Genomic DNA, 16,663 nt, shown 5'->3' on the forward strand with positions numbered 1-16,663 from the left:
GATCTCTTCTTGCTTCTTCAATTTCATTCACAAGATTAAGGGTGCTTGTTACGCGTGTTTACTATGAGAATATTGCCCCATCACTCCCTGCCCAAGTGGTGAAACATTATTCTGTGCATCCAAATTCATCCTTATTAGGAAGAAGCTGGAACAAGTTTCTTATGTAAGGAACTTCCATTGCTACTGTCATTTCACAGAAAATCGCACAAATTTAATTTCTGCTTTTAAAAACAGAAAAAACCCCACCACCCCAGCCTAAAACCAAAGCAATACCAAAATGAAAAATTTGCTGTGAGTCACCTAAAGTGCACCAGGGAATCCCCTGAATTTCTTTGATTAGATAGAATAATCTTGGATTTGCATACAGACACACAAAAGGGCCCCGAGCTGGGAAGAAACACTCCCTCTTTCACTTGAACAAATACCAACTATTGATGCTTGTTATATGAGCTGTGAGATGCAAATGGATCTCGAAAGACTGTGGGCCCATCTGCAAGTTATTTACCCTGCAGAGGGAGAGACTTGCAGCAGCATTTATTCTTCTGCTGGGGAGAGGAACAACTCACAGTACAACCATGTAAGAACCTATAATCCTTCAAAACAAACCCAAAAAAACCCACCAAACTAGGACTTGCAGTGAAAATGCTTTAATCTCACCTGTGCATGCCAGAGCAGGCTGGGACACAGACAGGACACCGCTGAGTTACAACATGGTGCCATGGTGGGGTAAGGCTTGCTGCTGGGAGGAACTCTGAATGCTCCAGCTGCTTTCACATTGCAAACACACCACCAGAGCCCAAGGAAAGTGCTGGACAATGGGATATTAATTTACATCCTGACATGCTGCAGCCAAGCAAGGGACTGGGAGGGCAGTGAAAGCAACCAGAGGGAAGAGTTGCTCAAGGATGACTTGGAGATGTTAAGACTTGAAAGTGCAGAGGGAGCCTCGCCACTGAGCGACTGTCTGCACGGGGAACAGGAGAAGAAACTGAGAACGCCTGGGAGTGAATAAATTACAGCAGTAAGGCAGAAAACTGAAACAAGCTGCCCACAAGAGAACTTGGTCAGCCCAGTTAAAGCTCAGATGAAGCTAAGTCTTAGCTTTAGACTAAGATTTACACTGCTTTTTCCCCCATGTTTCTGAGTCTACAGAAAGTTTACCCCATTGCACCGTGTTATTTCTTTATAAAGTGATTAATACAGCTTAGCTTGTCTGAAAGCAAGGAAGAAGACCTGTCTAGTTAATTCAAACAACAGTGAAGGCTCGTGCAAGACCACATCACATCAGCATTTCTCTGTTCAATACCCTCACAAAACACAGGAAAGTCGCGTTGACTTTAACAGCCACATGCATTTATCTTGGTCGTAGCTGTATCATGTTCCTACATGCCACCGGAGAGTGAGGTAGAAGGGAACATGACGCTTGGTGTCACATTGTACTGCAGTTCAAAGGAAGCCAGCTTCTGTACAGGAGAAAGCAATCAGCGGGGAACAATGGGTACGTCCCGTAACGGCAGTCTGGGGTGGGAGCGCTGGGCTGCATCCAGCCATGGCTGGGAGGGCTGACTGAGTGGGCCAGCGGTTGGCTAGCTAGGACAGGGAAAATAAACTGCCTTATTTCGTACTTTTACCTCTCACTGTGTCTAAATAATATGTCTACTCATTTGAGTTTTCTGCTTAAACACGGTTAAAATTAGAAAAAAAATGAAACAGCTACCAGAAGAAAACACAGTGAACAAATCAGAGTTGCTAGAGAATATTCTCAGGCACCAATATAATGGGATGCAAAGGCAATTGCAAGAGCAGTAATCTCAAAAAAGCAATGTTTTACAGGACGCGATGCACTAGGGCTCACTTACACTGCTGACACCTCTCACTAAAGCACATCTGCTGGGGTTACAGTAGAAATTTATCTGCAGCAACATAAGGTCTTACCACGGACTAAGTGTGTATGTATTTATTTAGCCAATTGCCATAACCTGTGTTGAACGCCATGTTGTCCTCATGAACTGGAGTGGTATCTTACCTGAATTAACCAGCACAGAGCCGGTCAAGGTATGCCTGACATACTTAACTGCCAGACTTTACATCTGCTGACTTACCAGAATACTAGTCTTTTTATTTCTTTTGCCTGCTCAGACATGATTTGATATATTATCTAAAAAATATCATTCACAATGGAGGAATTGGAGATTAAGCAATTTCTCTTTTCTTTCCATTTCTAAAGAGCTTCATGTGACTTCATCCCACAATGACAGTCTGTATTTACTAACCATCGCCTCGAAGTACGTCATTGTCTACAAGATGGATTCAGTGCGACAGTGAGGGAGGCATTGCTAACCCTATTTTACAGAAAGGGAAATCAAAACACGCAGTCATGAGGTCTCTTCCCCAAGGCCATCTACTCTTGCCACAGTAGAGGCCTCCAACATGCGGCCCTTGAAGCTATGATATTATTAGGGGGCTGTGAAACACTTGTCAAGGATTAGTCTTTGTTAGGAAGCTCGCAAGCAACGGTTATAAGAAAACAGTTGTTGTAAACTTTACAAGTCCAGCTGTACACAGAAGTTATATGTGTAAATGTATAAACAGTAGCTCCAAAACCAATTCATTTTGACTGGAGGAGGCTGGGCAGAACTGAGGAAACCTCTGTAAAAGCAGATGGTTCTGCTACGAAGGCAGGAGCTGGAAGAAGGCATTGGTCCATGAGCCATCTCCAAGCCCCTCCCAGTGCAAGCCAAACAGAAGTATACCAGTTCTCAGTAGATGAATGTCCAGAGAGGACTGGTGCTGTATTAGTTTAAATCCATTTCTTCAGCTACACTGGTGCAAAGCTGTTTGCAGGTCAAGCCTCAGAAAAAATATTTCTAAGTGCAGTTTCACCTGAAAAGCCAGGAAACTGGGATTACAGCCCCATGCTCCTCTCACTTGGAAGATGGTACTTCTAATCCCTGAAGCTCTGCTGCCTTATTCCTGTCATCAGGGCTGCCAAGGAGCTCTCAAAGTACAGCCTGCAACTACAGCTCCACACCAGCTCCCCCAGCTGCACCCAGGGCTTTTCGAGTTCCTTTAGACCCCCACAACTTCTGTTCCCAGCAGGCACAGCCTTGACAGGAGCACATCTCCTTGCAGTGTCCATGAGGAGCAGACTGCCCAGCCTCCCCATGGCCAGCTGTTCCCCATCTAAATCTCCATGGGGCTCATATTGCTTCAGAGAGGGGTTGATCTTCACCAGCAGTTTGCAGGGAGGATTGTCAGCCAACAGCCAGTTTTCCGAGGGTGGTTCTCCCAACCCTGTCACAGAGGTCATGTCAGGAATGGAAAGACATGTGCGTGGAACCGAAGCCTGTTCACATCAGCTGAGGTTTGGACCACGCAAGTGTGCTCACGTGGCAAAACATGATCAGCTTCAAGTGTCTGCGTGACACCATGCAGTCAGAAGCTGGCACAGGAGCATCATTCCTGCCTGGTGCTCAACAGTGAGCCACCTCAGGTGCACCACTGAGGGGTAAGGAGACCGCTGCAGGCATGCTTTGTTCCCCCCAGGCAGTTCCCTGGAGAGAAGTGAATTCATCCAAACTGTATCTGCAAAGGCTCCACTCCCAGGATTTCTTCTAATCTCAAACATCTGAATAACTAACTGTGTCAAACACTTAATGTGCGAGACAATCAGCAATCAGTTCTTTCTGACGTCAAGGTCTTCTGAAGCCACCCAAGCTTAGGTCTATTAGCTAGAAAGCTTGCTGGTCACGTTTGCATGGGATAAAAAAAGACGCAAGAATGAAGATGCATTCTGGGAAGAATTACTGAACTGGCAGAGAAGAAAGTGCAATTTGGCACTACAAATAATGGTAACACAAGGAGATTCTTGGAGAGATTCTCCAGTTATGCCGATGGGCACTGGAGAGGAATCAAAGAGACAGATTCCTACAGGACCAAAGCATGCCGACTGCTGAACACTTTACGTAAATTGATCCTATGGGCACAAACACAGCTACTAAATGCTAAACATTTGAAAAAATGCAAGCTAGAGCTCTCTAAGGCCCACAGGCTGACTACAACCTGTCCAAGACCTACTCAGTGTGCCCCATAGCCACTAGCACACTGGGTTCACAAACTGGATTTGCACTGGTAGTCTCAGCGGTGAGGTGACAGGCTAAGGACACCAGCACTGTCTCATGTGCTTCAGGAGAACATTTCCCCGCAGTGTCTCCTCAAACACTGCAAACACAAACCTCTCCTCAAACACTCAAACACAGCTGCTACCCACATCTCTGTGGGCTTCCCCTGAGGGTGGAGGAACAAGGACAGGAATTTCAGTGGAAACACAAGTGGGACTTTCTGTGATTAGTAATACTCTTAGTCCAAAAGCAAGTATAAACTCGGGCAGGAATCTCCTCTTGGACCACCAGCTATCACCAGCAGCTCTCTGCGCTATTCTCTTTTCCAGCTCCCAGTTCATGGGCTGACTTGACATCCTTACTGGGTCGTTTTTTGTCCTTCACACAACACCGTTCCGAGTCTGGTGGCTCCTTGCTCTAAGGGAGAAGGTCTTGCCTTTTGTCAGCCTCTGTACACCCTTTCCAGGGTTCAAATAGGCCAGGGTTTTTCCTAAGCTCTAAACAGAAATGAAAACAGAGACAAAACTGCCACTTGACCAGTTACACAAAACAAAACCTCCTTCAGTAAGGTATGATTTGTGGATTAAAGTCTTTTCCCTTGAGCTCAACGCAACCCAAAAATCTCTTCCGGCAGCTTATCACAATTTAGCTAACCCCAATCCTTAAAAGACTTCTCTATCTCAGCACACCAAGGAAGGTCTTTGTCAGGGACTTTCCAAAAGCCCTCGGCAAACCTGCTGCACACAGGGTACAGTACAGGCTTCTGAATTTCACGAAACGTCTGAGATGCTGGAGTGAGAACTCAGGGGTTGGATGTCAGGAACAGAACAAGCCTGGGCATTATTTTACTTTGAAACATTTTGCCAGTCATGTGGAAACTCATCATGTTGTTCGAGGAGCATGGAGAACAGGGGGCTTCAGTTGGAGCACACTGCTCCTCACATCCAGGCTTTGTGTGGTCCTGGAGAGGTGGCCGCGGCTCCCTTGGCTAGACTGGAACTGGTCAGTGAAACAAAAGTTACAGAAAACAACTCATAAAATCCCTCCTAATTTCCAGCCGCTTCTTCACAGACTACGCTTCTTTCACCTTCTGAGACATGCACGAACACGAGACTAAGGCGCGTGCAGTCCAAGGGATTAATCAAAGGATGCCATGAATTTGTTGGGAGAAAGCAGACTATATGCCTGCAGTAACGAAGGACATGAAGACATTGCTATTAAACACTGTCACAGGCTTCTTTGGTAATTTTTGTCCATTGATAATAGCTCTGTGTCGTAGCCCTCTTAAAAACCAGAAGACATTATAATGGTGTAATCCTACCAGTTTCGTAAACAAGACCACACTTATGAAAAAACCTGAAAGTCTGGATAGGCAAACAGAATATTTTCTTTATATTCCTCCAAAGAGCAAGATAAACTCCACAATCAGCAGAAAATGCATTCATTTTAACTTACTTGCAATGGAGCTACATCTTGCTAAACAACCCAAAATTAGCTGCTGCCTGGAGCTCGAGCTCTATGAAAATAAATCTGTGCCTCCTTGAAAAAACAGAATATCATATACAAGTCCTCACTAGCACACACAGAGTTAACCTCTGTGCACTGCCCTCTTAAACAGAACTGGTTTTGAGATGTATTTGTTTAAACAAGTTAACAGAAATGTCAGAGGCCATTTCACCGACTGCACATGACGACAGCCGCCTTCCTCCGCTATCAGCAGAGAACAATTACACACGGGGAAACAGGGGCTTACTAATGTTGAGTCAGAGCAGGAAAATCTGTCCAGAAAATACATGCAAATGAAAGAAAGAAAGAAAAGACAGAATTTGCATTCTGTCTTCCCCCGCTTCCTCCTCCCTTCCCTCAAATAACGTGAGCTGAGCAGAGACTGCCTCTCCTACTCTGGCTCGAAGAGCCCCATGGAAGAATTTGGCACATCGACAGCCTCATCTGTTCCCACAGCTCCCGCATGGGTATTGGTAGTAAATCGGATGTCTGGATAAATCCTAGCTGAGGTTAACAACTTCTGGTTATCTCAGGGCAGGAAATTGTTTTCCAGGAGTATCAGGAAACGGCACGTCCTTCTCAGGATGGGCTTGTGCATAAAGCACAAGAGCTCTTGGATCTACTCCAAGATGAGAAGCTACGGACTTTCTATGACTGCATGGACAAACTATGCTGGTGTTTCCCTCCAACTGCAAGTCCAACCGCAGGGGATGTGGGAGGTTACCATTCTTCACCTTCATAAAGGACCCAGGGCCAAAGGGCTTGTTAAGAGTGGGGCATGATAAGGGCATGCAGAGAATTCAGTTTTATTTGACTGTAAGTGTTAAACTTCAATATTTAACTGTAATTAGTCACCAATAATCATGCACACACAGGAACTTCCCAGCACCAAAACCGACTGACAAGATCAACTGTGAAACACCAGGTACACCCCTCCCACTGCCTCTCTCTTCCACAGCAGAGGTGACTTCTGCAAAACTTCCCCAATGTCAGGAGGAGCTCCGTATTTCCCTCACAGTGTTGCATTCCCACACCAACACCTTTCGGAGATATTACTCCACTGGTGTTCCCTGCCCACAAGCAGCAGAGCAGCCACGGTACCGGCACTGGCAGGGCCACGCTGCACCGTACCCAGACTTTGGCCAGCAGCAGAGGGGAAAGAGCTCTCGCCTGTGCCCCTGCGTTAGACCTGGACCAGCAGGCATCAGCCATGCTGCACACAAGGTGCTGTTTGAAGCTGAATTTAAGGTCAGTCCCATAAAGCACATGGCAGCAGTCTAATCACAGCACCAAAAAAGATATTGATGCTTTTGTCTTGAATGTGGATCAGGAAAACAAGTTGCACCTGAGTAAGGCCCAGCTGGCAGCTCTCCCTGGCCAGAGCCCTGCAGCACCACCCGTGACAGAGCCCTGGTCTGACAGCCTGGGCAGTAAGTTGGTACAAACAGAAACTGTAAGGGAACACAGGGCTGTGCCTTACTTTGCTTTGGAGTTGATTTCCGCTTAGGAAACTTACTTGATTTCCACTCGTGACCATGACACAGCACAAGGCTTCAATGCCAGTGCCTCTGCTTTGCCACACTTTCTCAGAGGGATCTGGTGCCTGTTGAGAGAGGCTCTGCAGCACCTCTCCATATTTCAGATGGAAAAGCCATTCTGAAAACACCACCAACCTCCTAACCCTCTCTAGCTTTTAAGAGCAAGACTTAGTCAAAACAAACTAACAAAAGAAACACCACTTCTAAAATTTCTGATTACACGTTTAACTTTCTATTTTCAGGAGAGGATAAAAACCAGGTGAGATGCAATGAGTTATTCTGGTACAGTACCGTTTCATTTCTTTCAAAACACTTAACCATATATAACTGAATACTCCCACCTCTTCCAGGAAGACTAGTCTGGCTTGACCTTCCTCGCCCTCAGCAAAGATGTCATGCATAGGTCACTCCTAAAGTCAGGACACTTCAGCAATTTCTCATTAAGGAAGGCAGAGGGTTCTACTAAGTCTGAAAAGCTACCAAATTCCATGGAAGTTGCAGCCCCATTTTGCAAACAGACCTGTTTATGTTGTGGCTTTTCTAGATGTCCACTACGAAACACAGCCCTAATATGCACAAACAGCCCTGGAGTAACAGCCTGCGAAGGCGGTGCTGCATGGTCCTCGATGGTTCAGTACTCGGGGCACAGCTGGGCGTCCTGGAACGGGCGTCCTCTCCTCCCTGCCTGGCTAACATGCAAGAAAGGCATTCGTCCAACTCATACATTTCACTGGGGGTTCTTCCACTGTGCTAAAATGGTCGTGCAATGAAACGTTACCTATCTATCTTACCCACTTAATTCTCTCCCAAGGACCCGCTCAGCTTTTAACATCCTCTCCCTGATCTTGCCTCCCTCATTGGGCTGCTGTGCAGATGAATTAGTTAAAGTTTGTAAGGTGCTTTGAAGATGAAGAATGCTAAGTGCTCAGCATTAAGCACGATTATTATAAAAATACTGCAAGCTCTGGCAATGCGCTTCAGGCAGCCGAGTATTACATTGAAGCCGCTTTATCCTTTTGCCTCAGAACTACCATCACCCGCAGCAAGTTTCAGTTACCCAGAAACACACAGCAAGTCTTGTCTTATAGCTTAGTTATAACACAACTCCTAGTCAATCCTGCGCTGCGTGGCAGAGCAGAAAGGCCAGCCGTCACTCACGTTGCACAAAACCCACCACTGTGACAGACCAAACAGCAAACTGCCTCCTGCCAGAGCAAATGGCTTCCACAACGTGGGACACGTGCTGGCCACTGCCACTATGCACCCAGCTGCGGGAGCCACGAGCACCCTTCCTGGTGGGATGAGACCTGGGTGAGCCTGAAGAATGCCAATAGCCTTCCAGATCCATGCCTTTGTATTTCTGATATATAAAATAGCAACACACGCAGTCTGGGATTTCCTTGGTAATCAGGGTAAACCCATTAAAACATTTTTCTTCTCCCTGCCAGTGCAAGACTGTTGCCTGTTCGTGTTTTGCATAGTCAATCCCTCTTTCCTACGTATTTTCTTTAAATTTACTCTCCTAAAAATATTATAGTTGCTATTCTTTATGTACAGCACATACTCCAGAAGGAAACAATCTGCTAACCAAACTAGTAAATAGGCACATCTGTTACTCCATCGATACTGAAATGAGCAGGGAAGCTTTTTTTCAGAACCGTGATACTACCAAGATCCCTGAAGCACTGAGCTGCTTTTCCCCAGCTTCAGCACCAGCCATCTTGCAGCAGAGGCTTGCACTGGAAGCCAGCTGAATTAGTGACAGGACAAGCAAGGGGAAATTTATTAACAAATGAATTCCTGCTGTTACAAACCACTTCCACTGCACTGTCAGAGCTTTTAAAGGTTCGTGGCAGGATAAGCCATCTCCTTGCATTCCCAAGAGTGCAATTGAAGGCTTGATTTCCATGATTGCTGAGCTCTTCCTGCAGCTCCCATTAGCTGTGGCAGAAGCTGCGAGTGTTTGGCTCTGCTGAAACACAACAGTTTGATGTGTGGAGGGGGGTTAAGCACCCCTGCTCCGACTGGAGGCTCAAGATACATCCAGTAAGTTTCCACTCCTGATGTGAGGGGCAAGTGCGAGCACACGCACAGGAGAGCCTGTTACATGCTGTGTCCATGGGCTTTGAGCATGAGGCTGCCCTGAGCAGGGATGGGAACGGGCTGCACCTGCCAAGAAAGGTTTGACTCCAGCTCTTGCCCTGGTACCTGCAGTTAAAGGCAGCCAGGAGAGGGGAGAGCATGCCAGGTCTGGGGTGCTTTGGGACATGTCTGATCACAGTCTTAGCCTGCACCAATCCAGAAGACGACCAGAGAAACAAGCTGCTGTGCTCATGAAGGGCTGGACCTCCTGGAGCTCTACAGTAGCAGCAATTTCAGCCCTAAATTTAATTGGCAAGAGGAAGATTTGATAGACATCTGCCCTCAGTTAGAAAGTGCTTTAGAGAGACAGCAGATTCTTCAAAGTAATTCTCCTGCATCACCTACAGTTCCTCCTTCTTATCTAAATGCCATATTAGCAACCCAGCTATTGATGTTCCTCAGGGATTTAATTATTTGCAAGAAATCACTGTTTGCTGCAGCCAGCAGACAGTGCTGGGTAAGGTCTTCTGGGATCAGACTCCAGGCTGCTTTATGGTTTGACATAAGAAGGGAATCACATGAAAATCAGTCTTCTTGTACATGATCAGATAAATGAAGTCGTCAAGCACAAAGTTGAAAGCTCCTCGGTGAAGAAGGGGTAGCGTGGTTTTTTTTTCCAAATGCTGATATGAACTATTAAGTCGAAACTAAATCATGAAGCACTTATTCAATCTTTCGTGTCTGCCAGACTCATACAGGCTTCTGTGGGAGGGCTGTTTAAACAAGGCTATTTTCAGCTACCCACCTGGAAAAAAAAAAAAAGAGAAATAAAGACAATTTTGTTTCAGTATAATCTAGTCCCACCACGTGATGCTGACTGATCTGTGATCAAATTTCCAGAGCTCAGCAGGTGTTTGGGGAGTGACTGCAGCCGCCCATTCAACACAATAATACACAACCACAAGAGAAAGATCCGTAACAGAGGTCAAAGGAAAAAGAGTGTAGGAAGTTAGGTGTGAAGATGAATGATGAAACTAGATAAAACTTGTGCCAAACATGATTTACAGTAGAGAAATGAAATTCTCTTTCTGGGTGTGGGCAAGTCGATTGGTCCCTGTTACAGGGTACCTCTCCATCACGCTGATAATCACAGGTTATGCACATTCAGATACACCAGGACAACCAGTTGAGGACCCCAGGAATCCCAGGCCAGAACACAGCTCACAGCACACTCTGCCCACTTACTTCTTCCACATCACTGCTACTACATTCAGCAAAGGAAAGAGATTTTATTCCTTCTCTTCCAGAGCTCATATTGTCACAGAGAAGCTTAAAATCAACAACAGAGTGATGACACAAATTCCAGCAGCACCAATTCTTTGCTGTTTATGTAGCCCAAACACCAATGACACAGGAGAAAGTTTCAGCTTGCTGTCGATACTCAAAAGCCAAAGTCCCCACACCCAGACCTTTTGTCTGTCAGATGTTTCACACACAGAATCACACAGAATCAATCAGGTTGGAAGAGACCTCTGAGGTCACCGAATCCAACCATTGCCCTGACACCACCATGTCAACTAGACCATGGCATTCAGAACATTCAGAATGACATACTAAATATAGCTACGACCCTAAATATACCCCATGTACTGTCTGCATAGAGTAAAACACTACGCATGGACCAGCGAGACAGATTTATTTCAGTGTCGGTGTCATGTGTCGGATAAACAATACATGCTTATCCAAAACTGCTACTCTGATGTAAAATACTGCGGAAATGTAATTTCAGAGTTCACTATAGAGAAACAGGAATTAAAGCAGTAAGGTTGCTGAGCTCTAACAAGTACAGACTAAAGGACATTAAGGAGATAACATGGGCTCCAGTTACCAGACAGGAAAGAGGATGGACAAAGAGCCCCTGCGTGTACGCTGGCTTCCCCCTCGGAAAATAAAGCAAGCGTCGTTTTGCACAACTCCCTCCTGACTCTCCTGGAGCGCGCTGCCCAACACGCAAGCAGAGAGGCTCGAGCAGGCACAGGCAGGAGGAACAGCCCCACATTCCTAACCCGGGGAGCCAACCTCCCTCCCTCTCTCCGCGGGGGGATCACCCGACCAAACTAAAAACTCAACGTTTCCCAGCAAGACTCGCACATACCAGGAACTCCTTGGTCAAAGGAGCAGCACATTAACCTCGAAGTTTTTCCCACAGAAGCTGAGGATCGTGGGTTTATGGAGGTTAGATCCTTTTACTTTCTGTGCAAGCCACTCTTAATTCTTGCAAACTCTACCCGCTTTATTACTGAAATTGGAGCAGCCTGTTCCAGGGGAAGCACGTACTCAGCAGCGCACCCCGTTCTGCTCCTATCAAGGGAAAGAGCAAAATCAAATCAAAGAGACTCATTTACTACAGAAAGTTGCACTTTGTTGGTGTATAGACATTAAATACTTTGGAAGACGTCTAAGTAAATTGGTGTAGAAAACTGACAGTTGAAAAATAACATAATAATTTTATTATTTTTGTCTGACTCCCCAAAATCTTGTGCACTGTTCTATTCTCTAGTGTAAGGAAAAAGAAAGTAAAACAACCCCACCACAAACAAACCAAAAGAGCTGACAGCCGAGGCTTCTCCAAAGAAATCTGCAACAAATTGGTCTGACCAGCCTGTTCAGACACTGCACTAGTTGCTGCCATGACTTGCACATACACGGACTTTAAACCTGATTGCTACTGTAACGATGAATCATTGTGTAACCGAAGCCTCGCAACCGAAGTATCGTTTGCAAAGGGATCACTCTCTGCTGGTTTTGCAGTTCCCTGATAATTTTTCACTACTGCAACACTAGTCCCTGGAGAACGACCATGAACACCCTGACAGTAATGACCTAGCTAAACACGACTGTATTTATAGCGCTATTATTTCCCCTTTAGTACGTTTCGGAGCACAGAGAGAGCAATCAGACCCCTTGAGGATTATATTCTAACATATCTACTATAAACATTTATCTGACTGACTTAATTTTAGCTTTACCTAGGTCTTTCAGGGACACACGGTGGGCCTTAGCTTGGGAAACCAGAGAAGCAACACAACATGACCTTCTCGTGTTCAAGGCAGTTTCCCCTTACTATTGCTGGGTTAAGTTACCTGTGCGTAACCCAGCTGGAATGGCCTCGCAGCGTCACCGCTTTTCGCAGAAAGAATGAATGCCAGGACTCGCAGTCCTTGGTGGGTGCTGCATCTATTGCTGAAGCTGATGATGGAGAAGGTAGCAGATTTCATCTTCTTTTCATGCCACATAAGACCCTCTGCCATGACAATGAGAAGCCTGGCACTGCCCAGATTAGCATCACTCCAGAGAGGTAACTCCTTTCTGCCTAGTACAGTACTTTCTCATGGGAGAAAGATGTTCATTCAGCTACTAAAATAAAAGAAAAATAAAGTCCTGGTCAGAGTAACATCTTGGAAGTAAATTGCAAGTCAGAATAACAGCATACCTTCTGGAGTGTGACTTTGGATGTCTACAATGATGTGTGCTTCACACCTTGTCCTGTAAACGTCAGCCTTGCAAGCAGCTCCCTTCTCAGGCATGGTTTCTCAACAGACGCTGGATCCTGCTTAGGAGCCTCCACATGGGCTCACATGGCACATCTGTGCAGGTGGAAGGTTTGTGAGAAGGCAGCCCAGGTTCCTAGCACCGTCCTTCCTCAAACAGCCCCAGAGGCAGCAGCTATTTTAACCCACCACGGCACATCGATTATTGGCACAGTGTGCTGCTCCGCTCCATGCGTCAGGCTTTGTCCCAAGTGTTTGATTTCAGGCAGCCTTTGGGACTGGCAGAGCCACTCTAATGTAAAGGCTGGGGGAGAAGGCAGCGGAACCAGAGGAGAAGCACTGCTGTGACTACTACCCTCGTTCCATACAGCCTGCTGCCTTCGGAGAGGGAGACCTGGCACTGCAGGGCGGGACGAGACTGCATTGCAAAGGGGGACGTTCAACAACAGCTCCAGAACATCTGCCTGAGGAAGCAGGGCATCAGCTCCAGCCCCGATGAACCACTGTGGTGCTCATCTAAGCTTACTTCCCTCATTCACCACTCTCAAGGATAGACCGGTATCACAGCTGGCTTTTAGAGGGTTTTTCCCAACTGTAGGATGACCAACACAGTTAGTACCACTGCCCTGAGGATGCTGAGGTAGTCCAGCATGGTCTCCTCAGCTATTAACAACAAACTGACCCTAACAATTAACTTGAACACTTGCCATGCGACAGTTATTTAAGCATCGCTTCACGGGCAGGAGGAAAGATCGAGGATTGTGATAAACTGCAAAAGTAAGCAGTATTTAAACAGCCCCAGACCTGCACCCCTGTGCAGCACTGCAGAACTACCACAAGGCTGGAGGGAAAAACAAAAAAAACCAAAACAAATGAACTGAATCACTCAGGTTTGGCCATTACAGGCAATTCCTCTCAGCAGAAAATGTGAATCCAGTGCGTCCTCTCCTGCCCCTGGTTTCAGGGTGGAGGCAGATTCCTGACACACACTTGCAAGGGCAGCAATGCTCTCTACTGCTTTACAATGTCGTCAGATGCTGAGGGACAATACAGTTCACAAATGAAGGAGTTCAGGTCAGGAACAAATTTTCTTCTTTTTAAAAGTGGTTTTTTTTTTTTTTTTTTTACAATAAACTCTGATTACTTAAGTACTGCCACTTACACCGGGTCCCCACAGGTAGGTCTATCAGCAAAGCAGCGTGACGGAAAGTCCAGGCCCTTGGAACAGGAATAGTTTTGTCAGGTGGCTTTGGTTTGTTTTGTCAGAAGGTTTTGTTGCTAAAGAAAACATGGCACCGAGCTGCACCTTGAGTCACATTTTGGTACACGAAATATTCTCACAGGCTGCGGTTCCCCCTTGCTCTCCCAACACAGGCCAATATATTAAGAACAGGCTGACTCCCACCCTACTATGAGCCAAGAGACATGTGACGGGTGGTGGTTACAGGCACTGAGGTAACATTAGGAGACATTTAGCTCTTGGCTTGTGACTTTTAAATCCTTCCTTCTCCAAACAATTCACTGAATTCTTGGTGCACAAGATGGTACGAGCAGCACAAACTGCCACAGAAACTCTGTGAGGTCCACCTACCATGTGGTCCACCAAACCCAGGGATGATCAATCACCAAGAAGGTGAAAATCCTGCCTGGTTCTGCAGCAAGGTGGAGTTCACCCTCCTTGGGCAGCAGAAGCATCTGACATCTTCTCACCTCACACCAAGCTGCCCCTTGGGCTGTGAGCAACAGAACTTTTTATGGGGCTCCACTAACTAAGGAACAGATCTAGGTCTTAAAATTAATAATATTAAGAGCAAGAAAGATAAAATCGGTTTTGTGTTTGCTTTAAATGCAGACCTGCTTGGTGCAGTCCCACGCGCAGTTGTGTCACCACGAGGGGAGGTTCACTCAGTTCCAGAGCCAGGATGAGAAGCCAAGGGTGGAGCGGGGAACATTGCCACCGAAGTGTCTGCACCATGAAACCACACCCACAACAGCCCACCGCAAGAACAGCCCTGTCCTTCACCCCACAACTTCCCACTGAACCACCACGACGGCGGCAGCAATACTGACCAGGCTGAGGAGCAGGCTGCTTCACAGGTCCCCAGCTGAAGAAGTCCACCAAGAGCCCTCCCAAGCCGGGCAGTGAAGCAGAGCCTTCAGACCACAGCACATCCCAGACCCCTTCAAGGGAAGACTCCTCTCCCCTCTTCTCCCATGTGAAATAGGTGGTCATGGAAAAGAACAGCATTATGGGAGGTGATCCTATCAATGGTGCATACTAAGCTCCGCACACCAACGACAGCATCCTGGAACATGGCTGGGATCATGGCTTCACGTTCTCTGCTCGCCACGACCTTTCTTCATGGATCTAAGGGGACCCACATCTCTTTAATGACTGCTTCAAAAAAGGATGCAAGAGTGGATGTATCTAAAATACCACAGAAACCAACACTTCCACCAGACACTAGGAGGTATCTCAACGTCAAGGAAACAGTGCTGGGCTGGTGGAGCAGGGCTTAACCGGCTGCTTTGGCCACTCACCTTCTCAAGAAGCACTGGGTTAAAATACTGAAGAGGCTGCTCAGAGAAGCTGTAGTGCTTGAGGGACAAGGTGGTGCACAACTGGCAAGGATGGGTGTGGGGACTGCGGGATGCCTGTGGAGAACAGCCTGCCTTCCAGCCCCGGGCTTGTGAGCAAACCGCATGTGCAATGCAAATTGACCATGCACAGACAAGTTATCATCCTAGACAGATTTGCAGGCCTGATCTTCTTTCACTTCTGAAAGGGAAACTGGGATTTTCACCATAGATGCTCACGCAGTAAAAGCACTGCCCAGCAGCCAACTAGTAGGGGACAAATAAGCTAACTATTTTAAATGCAATTCAACAAAGATTTCTCTGGAAAAAAACCAAAGTCTTGGGGATCTCCCTGCCACTCCCAACGTACCCATCCCTGTTACTGCCTACCTTTACTGAGATCAACGCCCAAGCCACCCACCAGCATCAGAAGGTGTTTTGATGTTGCATACTCCCAGCAAGCCGACTCCAGCACTGGGGAAGAGAAAAGGCTGCTCCTATGGGGAGATATGTCAAATCGGGCAGGTGACAGGGACAACCACAGGTGGAAGGTAACAAAAGATCTTTACACAGTGCCCTCAGTATTTGATATATAATCCATTTATCAGTATCATAGAAGGTTTATACTCATATAATTAACCTAAACATTAAGTGAATAACTTACCTGGCCCAGAAAACAAAACAAAAACCACACCAAACCCCACAAGCCCTGACACAAGTATAGATGTGTCACATCAGGCAGCAAACAAACTTTCTGTAGAAAAACATGAGACACAATCTTTTCAGCCAAACAAAAAGACCTGCCACACACTTTTGAGCCTAAATTTCCTGATTTCTACAGCTGCTGTGGCAGCGGGCAAAAATTAATTACTGGAGTGCACGAGAACTTATTAAACTGGTTTGTTGCTGGCAGAGTTATGTACAACCCTATGCTGCAACATGGCCAGATGCCCACTCCCCGAACAAGCAGTGGACTCGGTGGCTGCTGCTGGAGGTTACCTGCCACTGCCATGGCTCCGCCAGCCCCAGAAGCTGTGCAAGCCCAGCTTCGGGCACAGCCAGCCAGGATACCTGAAGTCACCACCTGGTGCACGTTCAATGGTCCCTTCTACTGGCCCAGCTGTGGCACCGTCCAGCTGGTGGGCAGCAATGACCAGTAACATCTTTAACGTGCAGAGTCAGGGGCTCTCTATGGCTTCGCTAACTGTAGGGCTCGAACTGGGAATTGTTTTTAAGAGGGCTTCAAGCCTTTACCAGACCTTCCAGGCTCTCACCTCCCCACCTGCAC

At 46.7% G+C, this 16,663-nt stretch overlaps 1 long non-coding RNA gene across 1 annotated transcript; it reads right to left on the minus strand.

The window, feature by feature from the left end:
- Positions 1 to 7,204: 7,204 nt before the first annotated feature.
- LOC137668779 (uncharacterized) lies at positions 7,205 to 12,954 on the minus strand. The gene is made up of 4 exons (XR_011048990.1): positions 12,788 to 12,954; positions 12,391 to 12,664; positions 11,403 to 11,608; positions 7,205 to 10,052 (listed from the first exon to the last, which is right to left on the minus strand). It is a non-coding gene; the product is annotated as an uncharacterized lncRNA (long non-coding RNA).
- Between the last annotated feature and the right edge of the window lie 3,709 nt (positions 12,955 to 16,663).

Source organism: Nyctibius grandis, chromosome 11 (assembly GCF_013368605.1).
Source record: "Nyctibius grandis isolate bNycGra1 chromosome 11, bNycGra1.pri, whole genome shotgun sequence".
In the NCBI taxonomy this organism is placed as follows: domain Eukaryota; kingdom Metazoa; phylum Chordata; class Aves; order Nyctibiiformes; family Nyctibiidae; genus Nyctibius; species Nyctibius grandis.